This window comes from Bombus affinis, chromosome 7 (assembly GCF_024516045.1).
Source record: "Bombus affinis isolate iyBomAffi1 chromosome 7, iyBomAffi1.2, whole genome shotgun sequence".
Classification (NCBI taxonomy): Eukaryota; Metazoa; Arthropoda; class Insecta; order Hymenoptera; family Apidae; genus Bombus; species Bombus affinis.
The window spans coordinates 12464304-12478381 of NC_066350.1; the positions used below are offsets into that span (position 1 = coordinate 12464304).

Below are 14078 nucleotides of genomic sequence, written 5' to 3' on the forward strand. Positions count from 1 at the left end.
TATCAAGAAAAATTGGGGTGGCAGGTGGTACTTTTGCGAGGTCCCTCGCAAAGAAGAATAGAGCGCAGATGAAAGAACAAGCAAACGCGAAATAATAAATGCCAGCACATTTACAGGCGGTTATGGGGTTGAACAATACAACCGCACGACAAAGTTTCATTTCATACCGTTTCTGCCTCGAACGTTCCTTCCTCGCATACACGCTCAAACGACTCATACACTTTGTATTCGGCTTTGTTTGAGAGAGAAGAAAATGCTACTACGATCCTGGAAGATCTTTCTTTCTTCGTGTCCTCCTCAGTTCAAAGTGTTCGTAAGTGTTCGATATGTCGAATTTCGTAAAACGATAAGAGGATCAGAGGCAAGCATACGAAGTAAATAAAACATCTCGCAAATTTTTCGGATAAGAGCAGGTGGTTTCTCAGCTATTTTCATGGATTCGAAAATTTCACGACGCAACGATCGCTTCCACCGCGCGACGTTTCCCCTCGATTTACGATCAATGGGCCATACTGAGATATGCAGGGAATTATTCTTCATGGTATCACGATGGAAGATACCGAAAGAGCCAAGATCTTCTAAAAGACAATTTCTTTCTTTATCTTATACCACGAGAGGAGAGGAATTGGAAGAAACGATTGCGCCAAGTTCGACTAATAACAATTAATCCGGCACGTTTTCATGTTAATCTCATCGTAAGAATGGAGGGACGTGTTCTCTGGGAAACGGGATCGCCTGAACGAGTTGCGTTTCTTGAACGCATTTAGAACTCGAGCATGGTACGCTACTTACAACATAAGTAACAATACAGGGTGCTTTATTAAACACTATCTTCTAGGTAACGATTACTGCCTGTTCGTTACGATGGCGCTACACCGTGCACGAATTCGTTGGAAGAATAATAAAAAATTGGTTTAACTCGCTGACGAATGTATTAGGGGTTATTCATTTATTCTGCTTAAGAGTCGCTTCGTGTTTGCCCGCTTAATTTCGCTCTAATGGTAGATATAGGTAGACAAGACTAGCAATTTCAGCGCCACCATAAAAAGGCACCGCTAATAACATGGCTCCAGTCATCAGGTCAATTTTCACGTCCTCCTGGCCAAGTTTTCTCTGTTCTTTTTCCTCGACACACTTGTATCTTAGATTAGCCACGTGTCAGGGACAAACACGTATTTCCGTAGGGCTCGTAGGTAATTAAAGTTATACATCAGGCAAACTCATTGGCATGCACAATCATCTGCATCTATCATCAGGTGGTCTGAGATATTATGACCGTTAATTTAAGTGTTTTGTTATTAATAATTATCAAGTTATTTTGTGTAAATTCTTGCACTTGGCAAATCACGAAAGGACCTCGATGAAGACTTATAAAAATTATATGATTTATTTATTCAGAAATATTAGAAATTAGGGTTTCCAATGATTTCTATCTTATATGATAAGTTTATTGATAGATGGATCTATTTACAATGGATTAAAGAGGAAACGATGGTTATTGAACGTAAACTAAATACAGTAATGTGCTATAACTAAGATAACTAAATGGATAATTCACAACTCACAACTGATAGGTTACAACTTATAACAACTCGGCAACTCAACTCTCGACTCCTCATAACTCAACTCTTAGTTAACGACTGCCCACAATGCGATTCTCAGTTAACAACTCCTCACAATTCGACTCTCCCTTAAGCATCCCTTTGTCTTTTCTCAGTCTCGCCACGTACGTGTTACTCACGACGTAATCGTCAGCGGTCAAGGTCACGTAGGCCATTTTTCCGCGTAACTATTCCACTGAAAAATCGACGACACATTGATGGGTCGCTCGGCCCATTGAAGTTTCCAAACCCTTTTGGCCGAACGGCACTTAGACTTTCTCGCAACATTGTTTATGGTCCATCCGATATTTCTTAGGCAATTTGTCCACGATACTACAAAATTGTTTCAATTTGTGAATCATTCGAATGATAACTTCAGTGATCCATCCTGTAGAGCTCACTTAGTGTGAAAAATTAGAGCGCCAATGGGTTAAATACAATTGGAGCCAAACGCGAAAAGACGTACGATTTCCTTGCTCGAATCAATGGACGAGAATTCAAGTAAACGAGACTTCTCGTTATAGCACGCCATTAAAATTGCCAGTTGTACGGTCGTACATCGTTTATCCCAGGATGTTCGAATTTTTCCGTTTCATCTACCAAAAGAGATTCTTAGCCATGTCGGTATCGACGTTCGATGGAACGATTGAACTGCTCCTGCTCGTATCGTTCTTCGAACGAAAGTCACTCGCCGATAAGACAAGCTCGCCGCTTAAACTCCCGAGCAATTGCTCTGAGCACTGATCCGAAGTTTAAGCCGAGTTCCTCGCGAACAGTGGAACCCGAAGTTCACGCTAGCTTTACTCTACTTCGAATGGGTTGGGATAAACGAGAAGAGAGGGAGGGGAGAAGAAAGCGTGCAGCATCTTCTCCTTCGAAGCTTTCCTCCGTTCCTTCTGCTCCTCCGTCCAGTGCTGTTTTCGGCTTTCCTCCGCCGTCTGGCTTCCTCGACCGCGTTGCAAAATGATCGCGTGTGAATATCTGGACCGTTCCCGTCGGTTGGCCCTGGCAATTCTCCAGCAGCCACTCTTTGCCCTGCGTGTCGGCCGTCCACGTCTGTCGACCGATCGTGAATTTCAGCCAACTTCGAGCTTCCTCCAGATTGTGTTCACTCACCTCAAAAATCTCCTTTTCTTCTCCCGTCTTCAGCCGCGTCGCAAATAATCGCTCTAACGCCTGATCATTGATTTCGTCCGCCGGAAACTTTCCATCGACCATCCGGCAGTTCTCCAGCACGCGCTAGGTCCTGTCTGACTTCATTAAGGATCCTTCGATTCAGCACGCAACTCGTGCCCTCGTTCTATCAGACGTCCAACTACGTGAAACTCATTGATGAATGCATTTCCATGGATGGAATTCCTTCTTTCAACAAACACTGGATTGATAGACGTTATTGGAGGTCGCGCGAGTTTTCATCCGAAGTGAACCACATCGTTGCGCTAATTCCGGCGAATATCGGGATACCTGTTGAGACTGATTTGATTATTCAAGGGTAGTTTGCGTTATCGTTCTCAACGAGCTCTTTGAAAGGAGAAATGCCTCGAGTAGAGGCGCAAATAATTACACAAAGAATAAGACAAAATAGATAAATAGAGGGCTTCCCTTAAAAATGTAATTTGCAAGGCAGAATGTCCTCTGTCGCTTTTCGAGGAGCTTACATTAGGTCCTCACCCGGTAACTGTCAAATTCAATTTGCGACTGTATTTTAACCAAGGAGAGGCCGACCGGTAAAGTAGAGAACCGTGTAAGCAGAACTATTTCGTTATTTAAATCTATTCTTCTAATAGTCGCCACGATAATGCGCTGAATTAATCATAAGGATTTCTCCCCATTCTAGCATCTCATTCGGGCTTTTCCCGCCCCAAGAAACGAAGTGGCGATTAAAGTTTTGCAGCCGCCTCGAAGGATCTCGATGAGCTTGAAAGCCTCCCCTCGGAATTGCATAGATACCGCGCTTTATTTCCTTGCCCCCGTCTCGTTCCCACAAAATCGATCGTTTCTTTCTTACTTTTCGAACAAAGATGTTCACCGAGTCCTTCGTCCCAGTATTGTTTAATTCTCGTGGGTTAAGTAACTCTGATCCGTGTTAAGTCGTACAGGAAAAAGAATAAGTAGTATTCGACGTATCAGTGAAAAGAAAAGAACTAGAAAGCTATACCTATATTTGGACAATCGTTCGAAGTTGAATATATAGCAAAATATAATACGCGTAACGTTAAAGTATCGTCATATGGAGGTAATATATCACATAGTGAAGCAACCAGAAGAAAGTTCCATTGACAAAGCCAATTTTGAATTGCTTTAATAATTATGTCTAATATTTATAAAATACTTCCATGGTTCTTAAATATATTCCCTTTATCCTTGCGCTAACATTACCATATAACATTTAGTATCCAAAACATATAATTCTAAAACAAATATAATACAAATTTTTGTTGCTCTTCGGGACAATGATTTATCCATACAAAAATCAATCGACGTTCACGCGCGACGGAAGCGATTTTGAGTTATCGTGATTGTCCGAGGACTCTTAGAAGTTCCGTGGAGCGTATGCAAGTCTAACAATGGTAACGGCGGCGTTCACGTTCACCAACAGATTTTACCTGATCCGATATCCTGTCTTGAGGCGAACTTCTCTCCAAGACTTCGTAAGCCTGCCCATGAATATTGCATCAGAAGAAAAATAGCCCGAGGTCACGGTGTATTACTCACAATTTTATTTTCATGGATAAGACGAGACGAAGTACCGATCAACGATCATGTAATCGGTGAACGAACAAACACGTAATCGAGAACAGTCTATCTCGTTTCGATGACCTCGTCTCCGCGTTTTTCTCATGATATCCCGAGCGCATCCGTTATTAGGCAGCTACCGACGTCGTGTATTTCTAATACGGCCACCAGATCCTGTATATATATATTTTATAGTCCTATTACTCCAGCTGTCTGAGAAATATTCCGCTTTCCCCTTATTTCCATATTCTCAAACATTCTACGTTCCCATTTCTATAATATTATTCTACCCGTTTCATGCTTCTCAAATATTCCCCGGTTTCCCCCGTCCATTTATTCGACGGCTCAGTTCTACCCAGCAGGATATCAAATAGTTGCTTAACAAACGTCGTTGTAGTTATAGTCGACATCACCGGCTAATCTTTTTACAGGTCTTTCTAACCCTACAATTTTCCTTTGTTGTTTCAGGTACGTATAACATAGCCAAGAAATCTACGCCGCGAAATGGTCCTCGTTGAGTTAATCGCAATCCGATTGACACCATTAACCCGAATTAGCTACGTAATATAATTATAGATCCAGGTCAGTGTAAAATATTTCTTATTCAGGCGTTTCTCTATCGCGCTGCTCTTGAGTATAGATAAGCTGATTTTTCTACATTTTTCGGAATGATTCTTTGTTCCGTTCAGTTTATGAATTGAACCAATTGTTTGACTGTGTGGTAGTATCTTTGATATATGATCGGATATTTGAAAGCAATTTCTAGAAAAATGTAAATTTTCCGTGTATATTCTTTTAGAAAAAAATACGTAATGTATCTATCTCACGTACGGAATAAGAGAAATTATTCTTTATTTTTAAATATAAGGAAAACTTAGAATACAATATTTCTTAAGGTTCAATTCATTATTAGACCATGAAACTTGATTTTTCTAATCATAACAAAAGCGAAAGAGCTCGAGTTCTATGATAATATTATCAAGGTAACATAATGCTCCGCTATTATTTATCTCTCCTTCTCAAGCTATATTCTACAGTATAATTCTACATAAATTGTCTTTAGAATTTGGGACTCAAAAATTACGATAAACAATTTTTGAAATGGAGGAGTGTGATATAAAAGAAAGATACGAAAAGTTATTAGTAGAAAGGTATTATCATTCTCATTAAATGTTAGAGTATATCTCTCTCTATCGCTTTGTTGCCTTAATCTTAAACAACAGAGCTATATTCTGATTTTAGTCAATAATCAAAATTTCCTTGTTGCACACGCGTACGTAATGAAATTCATACCGTCAAAAGCTACGATTTGGTTCCGAAGGCAAATGGAAATCAACCAGTGTCCCATCGTCACGGTGTCCCCATAAATATTGAATTCCTATCGTTCTGCTGTTCCTAGCAGAGATCTTGCCGGTCCTGATCGGTCGACATCCAAACGAACGTAAATTCGTTCGGATTACCAGAGCCACTTGTTCGTACGGGTCTCGTTTCCTAATCTTCGACCACGATGTACTTCAATGCCGGAATATCCGAGATAAGTCATGACTTGATATCCAGTTTCTATATTTATACCATTCGTTTTCGTTAACCGTTCATAGGTTTTAGCTTTTTCCTTCTCATTACTGAATTCTGGAAATCTTCCGAGCTTTCTGCAAATCTATTATAGATGGAAGTCACGTTAATCAGGTACTAAAAACGATTTCTAATGAAATCAATATTCGTAGATGAAGTTATACGCGATGCGTTGAGAACAAATTTCTGAGACTTGATTGATGCGTTTTTAATTAATTCGGTAATTAAGATTAGGACGTCTGATTAGGATATAATCGGTAATTATGATTAGGACGTATGATTAGGATATAATTGGAATAAGTGGGCTATCTGCAGTAGAACTTTGATCATTCGAATTAATCACGGCACTAAGCGAGGAAATTGAATGTTTTGGATAATTGAATAATTTTATTTTCATAGAAGAGAAGTTCATTTGCTGTCTACCATTTGCTTTGTATTTTTATGAATGTATTAGCCTGTGAAATTTTCGATTTTTGACGATTCATACTGCACGGAATACTGAAAAAGATGCGCTTATATCCCATATACATAAAAGTTAAAAATTAAAATCATACACGGACGAGAAAATACAGCGTTTTAAAATGATATACAAAATAATGCACAGAGATAAAAGTATTTGTTGAAAATGAGAATTCAGAGCATTGATAAACCGGAACAAACATTTTTTTAATAAAGATATATCAACTTTTTCCAGTATCTACCTTTTTCCCCAATATTTCATAAAATCGACCATTCTCAAATTTTTTATTGTTTTCCCCATAATGGACCGTTCTGTTAATTACTATTCTGTTAAACGAGGTTTCACCGTGCTTATAATTAGAAGTTAAGAGGATTGAAATCATTGTATGAAAGTACAAATATAATAAATATAATATGAAGGTGACAGTAGTATGTAGTTAATGAAAATGTAATTCACTTTCTGAAAGCTTTAACACGATCTTCTAATTGCATTAAGTAACACGTCCGTCATCTGGAATTTGCTATAATTTATATTTGACGAGTTCAACGTTGATTTAATTAAGTTCCTACTATTATCATTATATAAATGGAAAGAAATGACGTGTTCCACAGGGCATCAATTAATACAAATTGCAACAGTGAAGAATATTTTCCCCAACGGCGACAAAGAACGCACGAGCGTTAGCCATAACTCGTGCTTTCGTTGGCTAAGCGCGACCAATTTTCGATTAACGTAATTTAATGTTCAATTAACCGAGCCTCCACCTTGGGAGACCGCAGACATTCCTCGTTCATGCATTACGCACGTAAATCGGACACTAGCGTAGGATGATATTAAATTATAGTGACACTATCCAACTTAAGCCGTTCGAACGTCCACCTGGATAACGGTGTTGTTCGTATGAAATTCCTATCGTGCATTGTAAGGTTAATTATTATGGAAAACTTCATAACGAATCGTTATCTAGAATTCCAAGACAAATTTTCGTGACCAACTATCGCAATGTAGTTTGTTTAAATATAATTGCAAATATTTGCTTTCACGCGATGGTTCTGTTATGTATATGTCTAGCTTTACTACCTCAGGTCTTTAATTCGATTATTTTAGACTGACAGAACTCAGACCTTAATTCGATTACTTTATATTGTTATTGGACAACATACCACATTCGTATCTCGATCAGACACAGATTCGATTGTTCGAATTTAAACTTTCAGATTCAGATTTAAATTTCTAAAATTAGATTTAATTTACCAAGTCCAAATTCAACTTTTTACATTCAAAATCAAATACAAATTTAGGTTTTTGGAATTCAAAGTTATTTCTGGTGTAAATTCAATTCGCACTTTCAAATATAAATTCAACATTTTAATCTATTCTTTAATTAATATGTTCAATTAATTTATTCAATTTTCCAGTATAAATTCAATTCGTTTCAATAGATTGAGGAATCTGGAAGACAATCCTCGTTTAGAATCTTCAATCCTCCTACCTACATTTCCTCCCGCAGCCGTATCAAGGCACTAATGAATGCTAAAACAGCGGTGTTCGAAATTCCGCCCATCCGATTGTCATTTGGCATTTACTCGCGGCGCGTGCGAAGATTAAATAGTCAGCGAGTAGCTCGTCAAAATTCACCAACTCCCGCCTTCTAATTGTGAGCTCACCGCGAAGCTTTTAAAGGCTGGCCCCTCGTATAACGATGATTTACGTTGTGATCCTGCGGAGAGCCCCGAACAGAGATGTCCTTTATACGAGCGCGGAAAGCTTCTCTTTGTCGTGATCGCGCGGATATCAGAAGCTTTACCCATCCATTGTTCCGGCGTGCAAGCGCGCACAAAAGGTTCGGGCGCTCGCGTGTGTTCGTCCGCCTCGCGTGCACGCACCATTCCGTGCGAATACATTATCCGCAACGTGTCTGTTTCTATCCCGGAGCGATCGCGAGAGGAGACTCATTCCACGCGAGAAATTGCTTAGTAACGCGATCGCGATTTGTTACCCAGTTGAGAATAGTAGGAGGCTTAGAACGATGAGCATAATGTGTATGGTGGAAAATTCAGCAATCAGAGAAGAAGAAGCGAAGGGAAACTAATCGCTCTGGAGGATTTCCGATTGATTGTATCTGCTCGAAGCCACTTGCGAAAATTAGATTGCTCGAATTAATTACGTATGCCAATTGTCGTATCGGTCAATCTCTTACAAAATGGTGCGCGACTCCAGAAACACGTTGCTTAAGATAACCGATGCCGTCGTAGGATCAAACTTCCAAGAAATTATGTGTGAGTTTAATTTAGTAATGAGTCTCGTTTGTTAAATATCAAAAAGTTATCTGATATATATATATTTTTTTAAAATAAAATGTTAACTCTTTAAAAATATATAAAAGGAATTAAATCTAACTAGAAAGTAATCTAAATCTCACAATTAATCATTCTGGAATAATTAAAAACATACACCTTTCATTCTCCCGGACGAATATTCATACACGCTATTCATAACACGCGAAGATCAGTAGTATCGTTCTCCAATCCTTAAGTTACGTGCGTCTCGATGAAAACGTCACCACCGATCATGATCTCATGGTCAGGCATAATTTCCCTGTTAATTATAATTTACCCTGAAAGTGGTTCGGCGTGCGTGTCTCGCAGGCGTGATTAATACATCAGCTATAGGCTTTCTCGACTGAAAAGTTCCATTACCTTCTTCGTGATCGTAATTGGCCGCGGATCACGGCGTAAAGTTTACACGAGGAAGGGTGCCGCTGGCATTTTTCGTTTATCGTCCCATGAACGCGTGCACGCGCCGCGTTCCGTCCAAGAGTAATAGTCGTTTCTCGTGCTATAAGAGCCCACGGTTACACGTGGAATTCCAGTAAATCGCAGTGATCAATCGCGACCCGCTAAATTGCGGGTAATTAATTGGCCACAGCACCGGGCACTTCACGGCGAATCGATAGTCAACTTATTCAACGAACGCGCGAATAATTTGCGTTCTTCTGACGCGTTCCGTTAGAGTGTTCCACCTGGACGACGTTATTACACGCGGATCGATGAGAACGAGCTGCACTTTCATTCATTGATCCTTTCGCAGTGTAACCACGAGAGAGGTTCGAGAATGAAAATGAGTTCAACGAGCAACTCTTGCTCGTTTACGGCTAAAGAAAAAGTTACGATATACAAAGACTCGCATTAGTATTCGCGCATTAGTGGGCACGTTTTGCGAATATATTATGCGTTATATGAAATATTTTGAAATGTCATTGTCATTGTTACGAGACTCGGGCATTGTGATTATATTGAAGTAAAATGTGAAACAAACATTAAAATATACATATATTAGGAGTATTTGGCATATGTATCTGTGTATTTTGCAGAGATCACAAAAAAATTTAAGCGATCAACTATCCATTATACGAATAAATCTCAATACTGAGCTCAATTTTAATACTTATTATTTTTTTAATTTTCTTTTTAATATATATTTGCAATAAATATCCTTTAATTTCTATATGCATATGTATGTTTCCAGATTGGTTTCGTATTTTATCACAGCTGTGTTTACTTACAATGTCAATGAAAACATGCTATATAATTTCATAAATTAGCGTAGCTGGCCTAGTTGTGCTCTGTGTTTGATAGGATAAACGATAAAATAATAAAACGTTGCCCCAGAAAAAATTACTGTTCTTAAGAATTAGATAGAATAGAAAGAAATGACTTTTTCCCATTTTTTATTCGAATTAGTGCAGATCACGTTAAAATCATTTTCCTGTCCATCTATTTTCAATATCTCCGATATCTCGTATTTAAATCTCGAAATGGAATTATGGTTTTAAATTGAGATCTGTAAAAAATTGTCTCTACTATGTTCGATCACTGTATGACGTATTTAACGAACCAATCAATGTGTGTATTGATTAAAGATTTCATATAGTGGATTATTCGATTTATACGTTATCTTCGGATTTATTAAATGTGAAATATAGGCTCGTGAAAGTATTTGAACATTTAGCATAGAAAACTGTTATGTCTATATTGCATGTGTTATATGAAATATTTTGGTATTTCATTAGCACAATGAGATACGATTGCCACGATTATATTGATATATTTTGAAACCAATTTGAAAATGTGTATAGAAATTACAAGATATTTACTGCAAGTACATACGTATTTTGCAGAGATAACGCAAATATTTAGACGGTCGATAATCAAATATATTAATAAACCTCGGTATTCAGTGTGATCATCTTTAACGTTTATTACGTATATGGTTAAAACGATTATTCATGAAAATGCAAATTTCTCGTTAAATGTATGTTTGCGGTAAATATGTTCTAATTTCTATGTAGCTACATTTTCAAATTTTACCAGTATAATCGTGATAATCGGGGCTCACAATAGCGCTAATAAAATTTCGAAACGCTTTTTGTAACACGTAGTGTAGGATCACAGAACGCTATATGTTTCATAGAGAGTTTCATAAAGCGCGCTCGTTTACTGATGCCAGAGCGTGATTGGTCGAAAGATGATAGGCGGAAGAAACAGTCGGCAGAGTTTTAAGCGAGCAAACGCATCTCGTACGGTTATCGTATTTTATATTTATTTCCAAGATACTTGTGTTCAGTTCGAGCATCGTATCTCTGTGTCTACCGAATCACATTTACGTCTGAACTAGTGCGTTTAGTACAAGAAAAGATACATATTGCAGAATATATTCGTATTGTGTTGCACAACCTGCATACAAGTGTTCGAATACCTTCGTGAGCGAATTTTCTAAATCGATAGCAAGTATACGATTATCGACGTGGTAAGACATCCGAAGGATATTTACATTAAATAATGTAAACGTAAATACGCTTCGTTTCGTCCTCGACTCGGTCGCTCAAGGCGAACTTCGAGTCGTGTATACGAGAGGTTAGTCGTGTTTTGTCTCGCGTTTCGGTAACATCGTGCCATGATGTGCCTCGCGTCGCGTGTAGCAAGTATACATAAGTGTTTCGCTTCTCATTTCTCATTCAATGCGCTTAGAATCTTACACGCGAGTCTTACCAACTATAACTTGCATTGTATCGTGGTGATCGCGTTTAATATGCGAACCGTTTACGTCACTGGCCTCGGTATGTGTTTTGTGAAGTCTGAGGGACTTATCAAGAGAGAGACCAGATCCTTGTTGTCTACGATGCTTTAGAGGGAATTATCGACGAGCAGATTCGCATGCTAAGGTAAGGCAAGAAATTGAATGCAAATACCGGTGCGGTAGTTACTCGATCGTCGCGTAATTAACAAAGTCGGTATTAAATTATTCTATTCTATAAGTTTTTGACGGAAATATTGGATTGGTGGATATGAGATGTCGTTTCTTCAAATAACCTCAATCGCAGTTTCCTTGAAGCATAAATTTTATCGATATTTTTGTATGACAGTGTATTCTACCAATGATAAGCTAATTACATTATTATAGTTTTATAGAAATTCGTTATTTTTAAAAGTGTATTCTCTCTGTCATAGTCCGTATATTTAAAAAATTATTTACAATTAGAATAGAGGATTTCTTTAACTGGGCCAAAATGCTAAATATGTGCCTTGAAGAACTTTCGCCTCAGTTTTCCTAAATTTTCGCTGGTGTAATAAAAATCATATAAGTATTTTGATTTAAAATACTCACTTTACTATTGTAAATTGAAATATTGAAAACTTTATATTATTATATTTTTATTGGAAATGCTCTTAACAGTATGTATGTGATTTATAATAAATATCCTCTTTCTTAATGTAAATTTCAAAGAAAAGGCATTTCATATACACATGTCCTATAATGCGAAAATAATGAGATATCGCTTGCAATACGCGTTAAATACTGTCGTATAAAGTATAAAATAAATCCAATATAATTTTAGATCTCCTTTTTAAAAACCTAATATTATTTCGTGTTCATGTATGCATAGGAAAGTTAATACGTATAACTTCGTTTATATGAATGAAATTTTAATTAATTCTTGTTTAAATGAATCCGTGTTGATTAAATCCACTTATCTGAACGTCCTTTTGTATTATATGAATTCCAGTAATATAAATGCTTACTGTTAGACACAAAAACGCAGTTCTAATAAAGTTATACAATGAGATTATAAAGACGTATATAAATAAATAAATAAATAAATAATTTATATAATATACATTTTAAAGATTTCCTTCTTATATTTAAACTATTATAATCTATGGTCGGCTGTAAAAATATTTCAATAATATATTACGATATATGCGTAAAAATTTGCTAAGTTCTCGAATACTTTCGTAAACCAGCACGTATTTACATAATTCTCACATGACGCAGTTTCATATAACAAAAACATCCTTTGCCTTGAATGGGCGTCTCATATCATATTTATATCTCGGTGTAAACAAAGTTCGTTCTCTTCGAATAACAACATTCCATCGAACAAGAAGCAAAATTCACTCACTGATTCACCAATCTTTTGCTTTTATTTTACAATACGCGGCTTTCAGAAATTCATCTATAGTTTGTAGTCCGTTCTATCGACTTTGTACACACACACACATCTACTATATAGTAAGCAATTCCGAACAGTTCGTCATAGCAAAGCGGGCCAACTTTTCCTTATCGCAACTTCGTTACATTCGGTTTATATCGTGGCTTTTGCGCCGCGTGACCGCAACACATCATATGGTTGAAAAGCGTAAAACGGATTTACCATGGAAAATCTTTTTGGAGTCACGGTTGACAATAATACGATCCGCCAGAGAAAACACGACCATTTCGCTGCCTGTTTATCCGCGTCTTTGATGTCTACCAATTTACGCGAATCGAATTTGTCGCGAATCCTCACATCCCCTTTGGGAGGAAAGACATTCCTAGAAAGTTAGTTCTTTTACACATCTTGCTGCATCCCTAGGGAATTTTTGACATGTACAGTAACTCCACATTTGATCGTCGTGCAAAAAGAATTGAATTTTTGTACAGTAAATCCACCGACGATTTTCAACTCGTCACCGTTTCATAAGTCAGATGATAAATCAGCTGCATCAAAGAATTCTTTGGACAATATATTAATGATGTTATAACACCACATCGTCTATTTGTCATTCGATTGATTTCATCCCTTCACATAGACCATGCGTCATTATCGCACTGCACATTTTATTTTTATTAATATTTAATAGTACATAATGAAGTATCAAATTTTATCGCAGATACGTATAGTATACAGGATAATTGATAGAAATAGTTGAAGGATACGTGTGAGTTTGAGATATTTGGATTTTTAAGTGCCAGTATTTAACAAACGCGATTTGTATTGTGAAGTTTCGTCCTATTTTGACTTGTAGAGACACCCTTTAAATTTTCTCCCATTTGTTACCGTACACGATATCCACGATTTCAAGATTCTAGAATCTACCCTTGGCGAATACAGAGATTTAACTGTAGACAAAGGTGCTACTGGTTTATTCATAAATTTGTCGCAGAATATTTCTCGCTTATTCGTGATTTCTCTTCGTCGAGAGCATCGAAGGGTGCCTTCTCTATGTGAAACGGGCGAGTGATTTTTGAAACGGTCCGAAACACGAGCGTTTTAGAGTTCGTGGAGAATGTCGACTGTCGAGAAGTCGTGGAAGTCAGCGACAATAAATCATGAATATTAAAGGAAGAAGCGCCGCTGGATTTTCCTCCCGGTACTCGTCCTTCTG

The 14078-nt window shown here is 37.6% G+C and overlaps 1 protein-coding gene across 5 annotated transcripts in view; it reads left to right on the forward strand.

The window, feature by feature from the left end:
- Nucleotides 1-14078, forward strand: part of LOC126918609 (tyrosine-protein phosphatase 99A-like) — a 419436-nt gene that overhangs the window by 184910 nt on the left and 220448 nt on the right. The window contains exon 1 of one of the 5 annotated variants that reach the window (XM_050726690.1): nucleotides 11608-11622. The exons of the other annotated variants lie outside the window; for them this stretch is intronic. The gene's annotated coding sequence lies outside the window, so the exon portion shown is untranslated. Of the gene's footprint in view, nucleotides 1-11607; nucleotides 11623-14078 lie in introns of those variants that run through there. 5 annotated transcript variants of the gene reach the window in all.